This window comes from Silene latifolia, chromosome 10 (genome assembly GCF_048544455.1).
Source record: "Silene latifolia isolate original U9 population chromosome 10, ASM4854445v1, whole genome shotgun sequence".
NCBI classification, from domain to species: Eukaryota; Viridiplantae; Streptophyta; class Magnoliopsida; order Caryophyllales; family Caryophyllaceae; genus Silene; species Silene latifolia.
Genome location: NC_133535.1, coordinates 92,569,344 through 92,581,981, shown reverse-complemented (window position 1 = coordinate 92,581,981; position 12,638 = coordinate 92,569,344). Strand labels below are relative to the sequence as shown.

General features: G+C 35.9%; 1 long non-coding RNA gene across 2 annotated transcripts; it reads right to left on the bottom strand.

Annotated features, from left to right (window-relative positions):
* Nucleotides 1-1,178: 1,178 nt before the first annotated feature.
* LOC141605741 (uncharacterized) lies at nt 1,179-9,130 on the bottom strand. 2 transcript variants are annotated; one of them, XR_012526452.1, is made up of 6 exons: nt 8,873-9,130; nt 8,649-8,725; nt 7,848-7,954; nt 6,564-6,650; nt 2,558-3,540; nt 1,179-1,372 (listed from the first exon to the last, which is right to left on the bottom strand). It is a non-coding gene; the product is annotated as an uncharacterized LOC141605741 (long non-coding RNA). The 2 variants fall into 2 exon arrangements; XR_012526451.1 differs by having other exon boundaries at nt 2,558-3,533; nt 8,873-9,128.
* Between the last annotated feature and the right edge of the window lie 3,508 nt (nt 9,131-12,638).

Sequence of the window (12,638 nt, the reverse complement as noted above, 5' to 3'; positions counted from 1 at the left end):
AACATCATCCGTGGAGGATCGATGGGAACCGAGAAAGCGTCGCGGTAGCACTGTCGAGCCAAACGCTCCATTTTATATAGACTTTGTCTCCTTATTTTAGCTCTAATATATTTGATTATTGCACTAACCTTAGTGATTTTATGAGTTAATATTGTATTCTAGTTGTCTTTGTATGGTTTGTCACATTTTGTAGGAACTTGAGCTTTTAGGAGCTTATTTCTAACAAATTTGCAAGAGCTAGTATACAAGGCTAAGTGTGAAGCAAATATTGGACCAAACTTGAAGTGTTACATGGATTTGCATACATAAAGATATGGATTAAAATGAGAAATGCAAAATAAGGTCTTATGCAAAGTCAAGCCCAAGATTTGAAGTCCAATTAAGGTGGAAACTTTGGATGCTTAGTGAAGCTTTGGATGCTAATATCACATTTAACCAAGTGAGTTAAGATAGAATTAGTGGCTCACTTAGGATTCCTTTGGTAATTAATCAAGCAATTAAGAGAAAATATTTGGGGTTGACCCCTTGTATTTACTCTAAGTTTCAACCCTCATTTCCTATATAAAGGGTGTAGACTTCAACACTTTGACACACCATCTTTCTACACACTTTTACATAGAAATTCTCTCTAAATTTAGTAGTTAGTTTAGGTTATCTCTTAGTTTAGTTTAGTTTAGATTTACTTTATGTTATTTACATTTCCCATTTACATTTCAAGTTTTAAAACAATTTACATTTACAAGTAATTTATATTACAAGTATTGTTCTTCCATTTCCATTTTCATTTCCAACTGCAAGGTAATTTCTTATTCATATTTTCATTATGTTTGCCATTTCATTTATCATTAGTTTAATTTACATTTCCACCATGTTAGAGTAGTTGCATTTGTTTAAGGAGTAAGGGAAGCCATGCATGATTAAGTAATATATAAATGTCGAAATGAGGATAAGTTAATATTGTCTAATTGTTTCTATCACATGTTTGCGCCACAACGTTTAATCTTTGGTTATTGGCCGTAATCGTAGATTAAGTTTGTTAATTCATTCTATAATTCGAGAGGCATGTAATCGGATTAGACTAAGCATGTGTAGTAGGACGACCTAGTCATAAACGAGAGTTTCTCTATGTAACACCCCTCATTTTCGGCTAATTAAAAACTTATAATTATATTCAATCCTGAGCCAAAATAGAGAGGTATTATAATTAATATACAAGGTCTCTTCTTAAAAATGTTTAAAATAAAATATACATGATAAAAAAAAAATGAAATAAAACTTTTACAAAATCTCGAATAAAAACTTGACTTGAAAACAAATCCTTTTGAACAGCAGCGGAAGTCACCTGAAAAGAAAATCAGAAGCCAGAAAGGAACTACCCCCATGACGAGTAGCCCCAAAGGGAGAAAACACGTCAGCCAGAAAGCTGAGTAACAGATAATACCTCAATATAAGCAGAATAGTTTTTGGTCATGGCGTGAAAACGCAGACATGTAAAAAATAAAAATAAACACAGAGAATAATAAAGACACTCCCCATAAACTAATCAGTACCTCAAAGCTACTCCACAATATAATAGTCACTCTCGTCCCCATAATTAACTCAATCTCAAGTTCTCAACTCATTACTCCATCTCACTCATTACTCTGTCTCATAATATAATATTCCAAGGTAACCAAGCATCGTATTCTCATCGTCGAACCTAAGCCAAGGACAAGGGGTAAGTGAACTGGCGGATAAGACCGCGAAACAATACTTCCATCTCAATATCGATTTCAAACTCAAATAACTCAATAACTCAATAACCATGGTCACTCAGACCGTAAACACAAGATGGCACAAAGGCCCCATAACTCAATACCAGTAACCAATTTCCATCTCAATTTCAATATCGATATTGTCAAAGGTTCAAAGAACCGTGCTCAACACTTAGAGTATAAACTCCAAGCTACTCACCCACAAGTCAAGGAATAAAGGAACGACAATTAAAATACAATACGAAAACAATAATCTTGAATACCGTATTCTGACAACCAACTCCAAATATACAGTCTTAAAATTAATACCCAAATAACAATCTCAATGCACAAGGATAAGCCGTATCATAAACACCAACAACATAATACTCTAACCATCATCATAATCTATACGTACAACACTTTCAATTCTCTTTATAATAAGTATATAGTCAACCATATGTCCATCTTCAACCAACGATATGTCCATGATCTTTACCCATCCTCTGATTATAAATAACTAAAATTTACTTTAATCAACTCATAACATTGATTTCAAGTTCCCAAACCCTTCTCACCCTCAAAACTAATTAATATATAAAATAATATGACTACTAATATATATGTATACATATTCAATAACAACAATCAACCACATAAACAATTCGACACATAAACACCATATAAAGATGGCAACCAACACATATCACTTATGACTCCGAACAACAACAACAACAACAACAACAACAACAACAATAATAATAATAATAATAATAATAATAATAATAATAATAATAATAATAGGATCGGTAGAATCGTGTTACCTTAAGACAAAATCGAGCAACTAAGAAATTGCATAAAAGGTTTCAATGAAAGAGACAGGAAGCAATGGTCGAAGATCGTGCAACGAGGATTCTCGAAGAGTTTTATACAATTTAAATTGAATTAATGACATGATGACAAAGCAACAAACAATGTGCCAAGGAGAAAGAGATGATGTTAGGCGGCTCATATGGACTATTTGTAGGTTTATAAAGAGAAATAAGGGTTAGATCCTACCAAAACATAAACCGACTTCATATTTTTTTTTAAATTAGTTGTTGCACCGCGCCCTATCGGGCACGGTGCCCCAATTTGGAGAAATAATAACTTTAATCGAGAGGAGGTAAGGCAAGTAAAGTATATTCGGATAAAAATATCAAATATCGTTCTTTCTCTCAATGAAAAATATACTTCGTAGTTGTTAGATTCGAACAGTATACCAAGTACCTTATCCTCCTCACAAGTCACACTAACAATAGCCTATCATTCAAAATATGACTTCTCATGCAATAAAGGGCGTCATGGTAGTACTGATCTACTTTATAACACAAACGAATTCATCACATTCTATTATTACATAAATTATTATGAGCAGTTCAGACATGTCGTCATAGACTCAAAGGGCCCTATCATAGGTTACCTATTAAGCATTCGACTATGCCGCACCTGCATACATTGACTATGTAAAAGGGTTAGAGTTTGGAACAGCCTACAGAGCCATCTGCAGATACATTAGGCAGGACAAGTGCGGCAGTAGTGACCTCTTCAACAACGGCAAGATTCTTGGTGCTGGCTGGGAACCACCTTCAGAGCTTCCGTCCCCTTTTTTGCGAGGGTTTTGCGCCACGTAACCAACTTGTACAACCTCTTGAATATTTAGCATATAAGAAAGCGGAGAACCCTTTGGACGTGCTATATCCCAGCTCTTTGGGTCAAATTTAGAGTTATGTGAGTCGTGATCTTAATTGGCCTATTTCCCTTCATTCTCCAAAACGAAAACATGTCAGTCTATAATCTGAAACATAACATTGTAACATGTCGTCAAACAAACACAAGACAATCATCTAAGAAATATTTCCTACCAAAAACACATACAAGCATATGGTAATATACCACGAAAAAGGAATCGAGGAGTGAAAAGTTCACATTATGAGCAGTTAAGTGCAACAAAACAAGTAAAGACCGTGTGTGACTGGGTAAAGCTTTAAGGAGGATAATATCAAAAAAAAATTGGGCTTAGCTTCATTTTATCAAGAAAATGGTCTCATAAAAGCCCCACAATACGATGTTATAGTAGGTGTTTTTTTGGTGACTAATAACTATAGCCAGTAGTGGGTTTCCCTACCACAGATGGCAAAATGCTGTTAACTTTGGAGTTGCAACTTGCAATGCGTGAAATAGGAAAAACAGTTGCGTTTCTTTACTTCCCAAAATTATGTTGGGTCTATGTCACATATGAGACTATCTCAAAGAAAACAAAATGTCATAATTGTCTTCAATATTTGATCACCTAATAGTTCCATCTCTTCCTAGATGAGTCAAATTTCCCTTTGCTAAGACCTTCCTTCCTACTCCTCTTCTTCCTCCTCATCCTCCTTCTCGTCCTTTATATAGCAAGCATTCTTACGTAAAATAGTTTAAAATTTATGGATACCTTTACTTCGAATACTGCAAATATGTCAACGGGGTTTACATAATTCTCACCTCCTCTTCCTCCTCCCCCTGTTCCTCCTCGTCCCCCTCTTCCCCATTCCCCTCTCTGTCTTCATTCCCTTTTCTCTTTGCATATGGTACTCTCCTCCTCTCCTTCTCTTATGTTAGGTTAGGTTGTATGAGACAAAGTAATAGATAGGCAAGGGGAACTTCTAGCTTTACATGAATGTAAAATAATTTGACAGCAGTGGAGTAGTAGGCTAACCATCCACCTCATGGATTATGACGTGAGCAGCGAGCGTTCCGCTAAAACTTTAAAATGAACCATCATCAGCAGCAACAAGAATCTATATATTAAATAACAAAAAATCAAACCCATGAGTTAAATGGGTGGCTCTGAAGAAAATGGATATATGTAGTCCCGATTCCCTACAAAATTGACCAAACAGGGGAAAATAAAAACACGGACCTATAAATGACTTGATCTGCAATACCCGATTCAATGACCAACATCAAATTATTTGAAGCAAAACCCACATAACCCAAAATGGCTCGAAAACTTGGTTGAACAATTCATAACCATGATAAGAAGACCCATGTCCTAATTGCAACGCACTAAAATGAGTCTAACATATAATGTCCGATCTCAAACCTGATCGAAAAACTCAATGACCAACATCAACATTGAAATGATACTGCTCCTCCCATCTTCTCAATTGTCAAACCTCCCTTTACCCTCCCTCTACCTCCGGCCCATTCTCCCTCTCCCTCAACCTCCCTCCCAATATGAATAAACTAAGCATAGTGTCTCTCTCCCGCTCTCCTCTTCGTCTAAGCAATACTAAGCAAAGCTCATTTATCCTTCATCCTCTCCCTCACTCTCTTCCTATGCATCTGCCCCTTATCCCAACCTCTCTTTCCTTCTCCCCTCTCCCTCTCCCTTTCCATGTCTAATTCCTTCTCCTCCTGCCTCTTATAAGACCGACACTAAACTACCAAGTACGGGAATTTATATGATTTAAGAAAGACGAGATACCAAATTTATGAAATTGAAAAAAAAAAGTACCCACTTAAAAACATTAACACTAAACATAGCCCCTAACATGACGTGGGAAGTTAAAAACAAAACTAAGAATCACCCTATCCTATTGCCTTTTTCTTGAATAAGTTAGTCCCCATCAACCATATGTTATGCCTTATTAAGCACGGCATTTTTAGAATAAGGATATGGAGCTTGTCCCACATTCCGTGATGTTGTGATAGATATGTAGTTAGTCTCATATAAGTCGAAATCAATGGCGCGTACACCGTCTATGCGGAGACAAATTATAAAAAACTAAGCACAAATGCTCTATTCTCTCCCTCCCTTTCCCTCCTTTCCTCCCGAATTTAAACAAAAGCAAACAAAGAGCATATATATCCCTTGTTGATGATCGTAGTCAGAGTATCATAACCTATCCATATGATGATCGCATTTTCGATTAGACTACTCTCTTGGTTGCTATCCCTATAGATCTCTTATGTCCCTTTATCTACTTGAACAATCCCACTCGTGATCACCAGAATCTATTTCGACAGAGATTTATTTTTTTGTGATTTCCGTTAAGTCCCAAGTATTTTATGTGATTTACTTTAAGCCAAATATTATTAATTGTATGTCAAATATAAGACCGTCTCAAAAGAAATCTTCACCGTCAAATGCGAATATCTTCTCACCTCTCTAAACAAACCCTTATGAGCCGATCTCGAACAATAGTAATTTCCTTTGGTGACCAGAATTCAATGCACTAACTCTACTCAAACATATAGCCGTAATAGATATGACGCTTAAAAGAGATGTCTATATTAAATATATTTTGGAGGACTCTAAATCCTAATCCCAAGTTACTTCAAATTACAAAGTAACTATAATCAAATAAACAAACATTGAACACCTACCCATCATACCACATCCAAGAACAAAAGAAATTAATAACATAATTGCTACCAGCTTCACTGCACTGCCACAATCTGATCATCTTTGACATACTAATATTAACATAATTGAAATCAACACTCATTATATAAGCCATACGCTCACAATTTTTTACTTATGGTTTAAATAGTTGAATACACTTGATAAGTATTATGTGTAATTGTGTATTCATATTTCTTAATTGTATCATTTCAAACTCCATGTTCTATTCCTGGCCAGCTTTCTCATCAGCCGCACTATGAATTAAGCAACCTTGCACAATGGTTTTCTAGCCCTTTCGTTGTTGCTCGGAAGATCACAACTTAAAATAGAACAACAAATACAAGACATACAAACAACGTACGCTATCTAGAGGAAGAGGCCCGCAGAAAAGTTCTTACCCGAAGTCTCCCAAGCATATCTCCCTCTAGAATGTCTATTCTAGCATTGTACCCACTCAATTCAGCCTCAAACATATGTCCTGCAACCTGTTATTCACGTAAGAGATATTGAGTAAGCGGCCTTGCAAATTTTCTAGGATAAGCTATTTATCATATAATAAGAATAACAAATCGAACATTAAAATGAGAATGCACTTATTTAGATATTTACAACATGAACATCTGAACAGGACCCTAGATATTTTTACATCTAAACCAAGTATAATATAGAACATTACCTAGAGCCTTACCCCTTACCTTTGTGTTTAAAACATGCATACATTGTTTTCAGATGCATAACAAAAATTGTCACAAGCTCAAATTAATAATATGGGCTTACATTTTACCAGTCATTTTTTTTATTTCATCATTTCTAAAACCACTATATCCTAATTAATGGCTAACTGCCAACAAAATCATAAAAGTAGCGGCCATCCTTACATCATTACAAATGGCTGCTATAGGAATATAACCTGAATGCTGTAACCCTAAGCATTCCTATGACGCCTAACAGCGGCTTCTAAGTCTGACGGAACTTTATAGAAATATGGGTTTTCGCTTCCCAAGCAGTTCACGACATTCGTTGGGTTTTCAGGTGACCATGTGTGTTTTTGCGGTGGAAGAGGTGGGGATTGAACAATTGGTTTGTTGAAGGGTTCTCCATGCCAGGTGAATACATCATGTTTAATAAGTACGGTAGTAGGCTCCAGGTTCTTTCGAATGCCGAAACCCTTTCCTTAATTGTTAAGAGTGTTAGGTAGCTCTCCCTTGCGTGGGCACACTGGACAACCTCGTAATTGGTGCATATGGAGTTGTGGTTGGCGTCAATAACTTTGAGGTTATAGGTATGTATGAGGTAAATTATAACTTTAGTGGAATTAGTTATCTTCCCTACGGTATATTGCATCTTATAACAACATGATTATGTGTACATACCACAATCAATTATCCCAAAATAAAAAGTGCAGCTGGGTGATAAATAACAATAAGAAAAAGTGACCACAATCAATCTCCCCTAAATAAATAAAAAATTGTGAGAAAACAAATCTTGTTAGCCAAATTCTAATTTATAAGCAGTGTGCTTATGTCTACAAGAATGCAGCTACCATGTTCGTGTCCAAACATTTGAGTAAGCGCCATAGCTTGAGAGTATTTTCTAATAAAGGTGACAATAAGCTTTCCCATCCCAGTCACTATATCATACACATAAATATAATTACAGAGCACGCAATGCACGACAGTTACCTGTGCTTTTCAGGATTAGATTGTGCAGCGGAGTCCAGTTTGACATGTTTTGAGGATTGCTCCTCGTCTTTTTGTCGTTAGATTTATCTCCTACGATTGAGAGTGGCCTGCATTAATAGAACCTTCTAGTCAGTTCAAGGACAACAAATAGACGGACTAAAGCACGGGTCAATTCAGCAACAGCTCGATCTTATGCGTGTTCTTTAGAAGATTAATAATCACACCCTGCGCCCACTTGACTAAGAAAGCTAATGGATTATTTAACTACATCTCTATATCCATCATAATCAAATCACCCCAACTTATACAGAATAACTAACTGGAGCCAATAAATCAACGACATCAAATAAGGATGTTCTTCAACATTTCTACACTTCCATATAATGTTATTGGACCAAAAATAAACAAATAATGTTGTGGGACTAAATATAGAGCAACAGTTTCATGCACGAAAACAGGGCATCACAACAACCAAAAAAATGCAGGAATCCCCAAATCATCTCAAGGAAAGGAGATCAAATACAATAGCGAAACACCAAAATAGAACAGAAATTTACATTGGAATTATAGCATGATAATAATTTTGCCACCCCCACATGCAAAGGTCGCCACAAGAAATTAGGAAAATAGAAAATAGGTATAAAAACAAATAAAATAAACCGGTTAAATTAAAATGTATTCGAGTGCGAAAATAGGCAATCCTTCTCCTTTGAGGCCCTAAATCCTAACTTATTTAATTCACAATCAATAATATAGCTCATCTAACATCAGCAGCAATGGGTTAATTTAAACTTAAAGTACCTCACTAATGCTGACGTCCCTCGCTGGCGACGCTCCTCAGTTCGAACATAATCAGTCACCTTTTAAGCTGCAGATTACTGCATTCAACCAATTTAAATCCAAAAAATTAAACCCTAACTTATTTAATTTAATTCAAATTAAACCCTAACTTATTTAATTAATTCACAATCAATAACATACGTCATCTAACATCAGCAGCAAAGGGTTAATTAAACTTAAGATACCTCATCTAACCCGCCGATGTCCCTCGCTGGCGACTTTGATCGACACATAGATCTCATTTATCCTCTGCATAAGCATGAATAATTGATATGGGGAATGGTGGGGAAAATGAGTGTGCGCAGATGGTAATAGTAGGTGGGAAAGTGAGGGGAATTGAAGGTGGAAGAGTGAAAGAGGGAGAAACGAGAATGTCTGGTGAGGAATGATAAATGGAACGAAAAATAGGATGAATAATAGGCAAGGGCAAAATGGGCAGAAATGACAAGAGTTACTGTTCTGGCTACAGTAAATGTCTTTTGGGTTTTTTAAAGAGTATGGATAAATCAATATGATATATTAAATATAAAATAGGTTATTTATAAGAAACACTAAAATATTTGGAATATTACAATATCTCCTCCTTAAAAGGAACTTCGTCCACGAAGTTCGAATTTATAAAATAATGACACTATTAAATTTGAGTGGTATTACACTCTAGGAACCGGTCTATGGTTGACACTAATATCGTAAGGTGGGTGTCTTTAAGCCTAAACATTTACCGTAAAATCAACTTCCTAACTTGACATAAGCATTTACGTAATTAGCATGTGTGACCCGACCTGCCTAGACATTTTATTTATTATTGTTTTATCACTTCAACCCAATCAATCAATCGATAATCTACCAAGGTAAAATTCAATCCATAACAACTAATTAACAACTCCCGTCTCTCTATGGTTCGACCCCTACGTACTACATTAATTTGTTACCTAGGGTATAAATATTATCTTTGCATAGGTGTGCGATAGCCTATCAAATTTTGGCGCCGTCGCCGGGGAGACGGTTTTGTTTGCTAATTAGTTGTTGAATTTTATCTTGTTTTATTTTGTCTCGAGGAACATTTATTCCTTGGGATTTTTATCACGATTTCTTTGTAGTTTTAGTGCCTATTTTGTAGCTAATAAAGCTTGGCCTTTCATAATGAAGTACGAATTCGTCCCACAACTCCAAGATGAGCCTTTTCCTGACTATCTTGACCGATTCTACTACTTTTGCGATGGTCTCATCTCCCTTGGACATGTCCTTGATGGGGATTACTTGGGTCATTTTGTACTTGGTGGCATGGATTCTGAGACCCGTGGATTGGCTCTAAAGTTGAGTAATGGGAGTCTCTACTACATGATTGGGTCGAAACTTTGGAATTTCTTGATTTCATGGCTTCCGAATGTCGGGAATTAGCACGCCAATTCTATTATTGGAGCATAGAAGAGGAGGTTAAAGTGTTATAGGCTCGTTTGGGAAAAAATTCTCGCGAGAAACCGAGACCCCGTGAGCCTATCTTTTCTCATTTTGCTTTTCTACCTCCCCAATGTTAGTCTTTTCAATCTAATGATTTTGAATTATTAGATGACGATGATGATAGTCCGACTTTTTCTTCTAAAAGTCCACTTAATGTCATTCCAATTAAAAATTTAGAGACTCATGTTGATGACATTGACCTTGTAGTAGATAACACACTCACCATGGACGATGTTGGGCCCGAATATAATGAAAAGGATGAGGTTTTACCCGAGACCTTAGACCCCTTTGAAAATCCTTTCGTGGAGGATGTAGTTGACGAATTCGAAGTTGATGGAGGACTTAGTGATGCTAATATAAAGGTTAAGTGGGATGAACCCCTCATTTTTGATGAGTCCTACCACTTAGAGTTTTCATGCCACCAATTTGAGGCCGTTTATGATTATAATTTGTACACTAATGGTTATTTTTATGGTCTTAAGCAAGGTGCTCCTTTTATTGCTAACGAGGGGAGTACGGTGGTTCCATATGAAATCTCTCATAAGCTTTTTGATAAGATATCCTATCTCTTACCTTTGCTTTCGCATGCTTTTATCTTATCGATTGCTTACATATGCTTGTGTATTGCCCATGTACAGGTATATGATCGGCTTCTAAGGGCTTTGACTTATTTTTGAAGGATGACGAAGACCGCAATGTTCGAAAAATAGGAGTCTAGCAAGACTTAAAATTTGCGCCTCTTAGGAGGCAACCCAAGCTTTTATTTATTTTTGTTTTTTTTCTGCAATTTAATGTTTTCGTAGAAATAGAAATAAAATTACTAGACTTGATGGTATTTTGTTTTGTGATTTAAAGGTGAAAAAAGAATAAAAGGAGATTGCACGCTTCCCCATGCATGAAACCCCGTTCGGAGTTGTAACTTTCAACAACGGAGAAGCTAAAAAAAATGTGGAGAAAGTCAAAATATGGCAAGATATGGTCAACCCCGATCGGGGACGCAACTTTTTCCGGAAAAAAAAAATTCTAAATCCTTTGCAAACATTATTCCTTCATCAAACTTTCAATTTATGGCCCTTTTCTTAGATGAATGATGAAAGGAAGAGTCCCCCGTATACATACTAGCTTTGGGGGGAAGCTAACAAGTCTAGTAAGTTTACTTTGCTTTGCATTTTAGTTTATGTCTCGCAACCCATTAAATATGACCTTTAGTCCTTCTTATTTATGTGCTTTGAGCCATTTTTATGGTTTAGTTGGGTAATTTAATTGTTGGCACATTGAGGACAATGTTGTGTTTAGCTTGGGGGGAGATTGCATTCGCATATTAGTTAGTTTGCATTTAGTTAGTATAGATTTAGTGAGAATTTTTGAAAAATTTGTGTGAATTTTTGCTTCTAATTCTTTGCTTGCCCTACTTATGCCCTCTTGCATATCCTAATGATTGCTTAAGCTAATGATTTATTCTTTTATGATGGGATAATTGCTACATGGGGATGTCTTGACATAGTAGGTGGGAGATGGAAAATGAACCGAATAGGCTTGATCTTGACTATTGGCAAGCTACAAATTTGGTAAGGTAGAGTTTCTTTAGACCGATGCATATATATCCGGTCTCTCTTAGGTGAGTGTAGGTCTCTTTATGATGTGTGTTTCATCAAAACGCACAAGTATGGTCTTCATTTCATCTGTTTATAAGCATGCATTCATATGTTGTTAACATTTTAGAGCCATTCACATGATTAATTTTGCCTTCTTGAACCCTTCACAAAATTGATCCTTAGCTACATATACATAATTGCCTACCTTGTTGAGCTAGTAGCTTTGATTAGTTGTGTTTGGGTGCTCATTTGGGATTTGTTTTATCTTGAAATATCATTGTGAGCTTGGTCTTAATGCTCTTGAAGAAAAAAAAAATGAGAAAAGGAAAAAAAAATGAAAAAGAAAGAATTGAAAAAAATGGAAAATGATGAAAAAAAAGGGAAATGAAAAAGCATGAAAGAAAATGAAAAAAGAAGAAGTATGAATTGAAAAGAAAAGAGAAAAAGAGGTTGATGTGAGAAACTCTCATGCATTATTCACATTTTTTGGAGAGTTTACTTATGATTTGTATTGTAATTTGGGATTAGAATTGGGCTCATAAGCATCCTTATATTTGGTTGTTGCTAGCTTGACATTAGCTCCACAATCCATAATTCATTTGTTCCCCTTTTCTTACCCATTACATATTGCCTTCTTCTTACCCATTTGGCTTCTTTTTCATGCTTGCATATGATTGTTTTTGACTTGTAGTTTTTTAATGTTTACCATATTAAATTGCGTGCACATTCTCATGAGTCGAGAATAAGTGAGTGTTTTCATACAAAAATGTCTTTTCACATACAAATGAGTTTGAGTGCATCGTGATAGTCCATTAGTCAAAAGATCATGCAAGAGCTTAAAGGTTCATTCAAAATCTTTCGTGCTACGCCGTCATGTAAATCTCATCCATGTTCT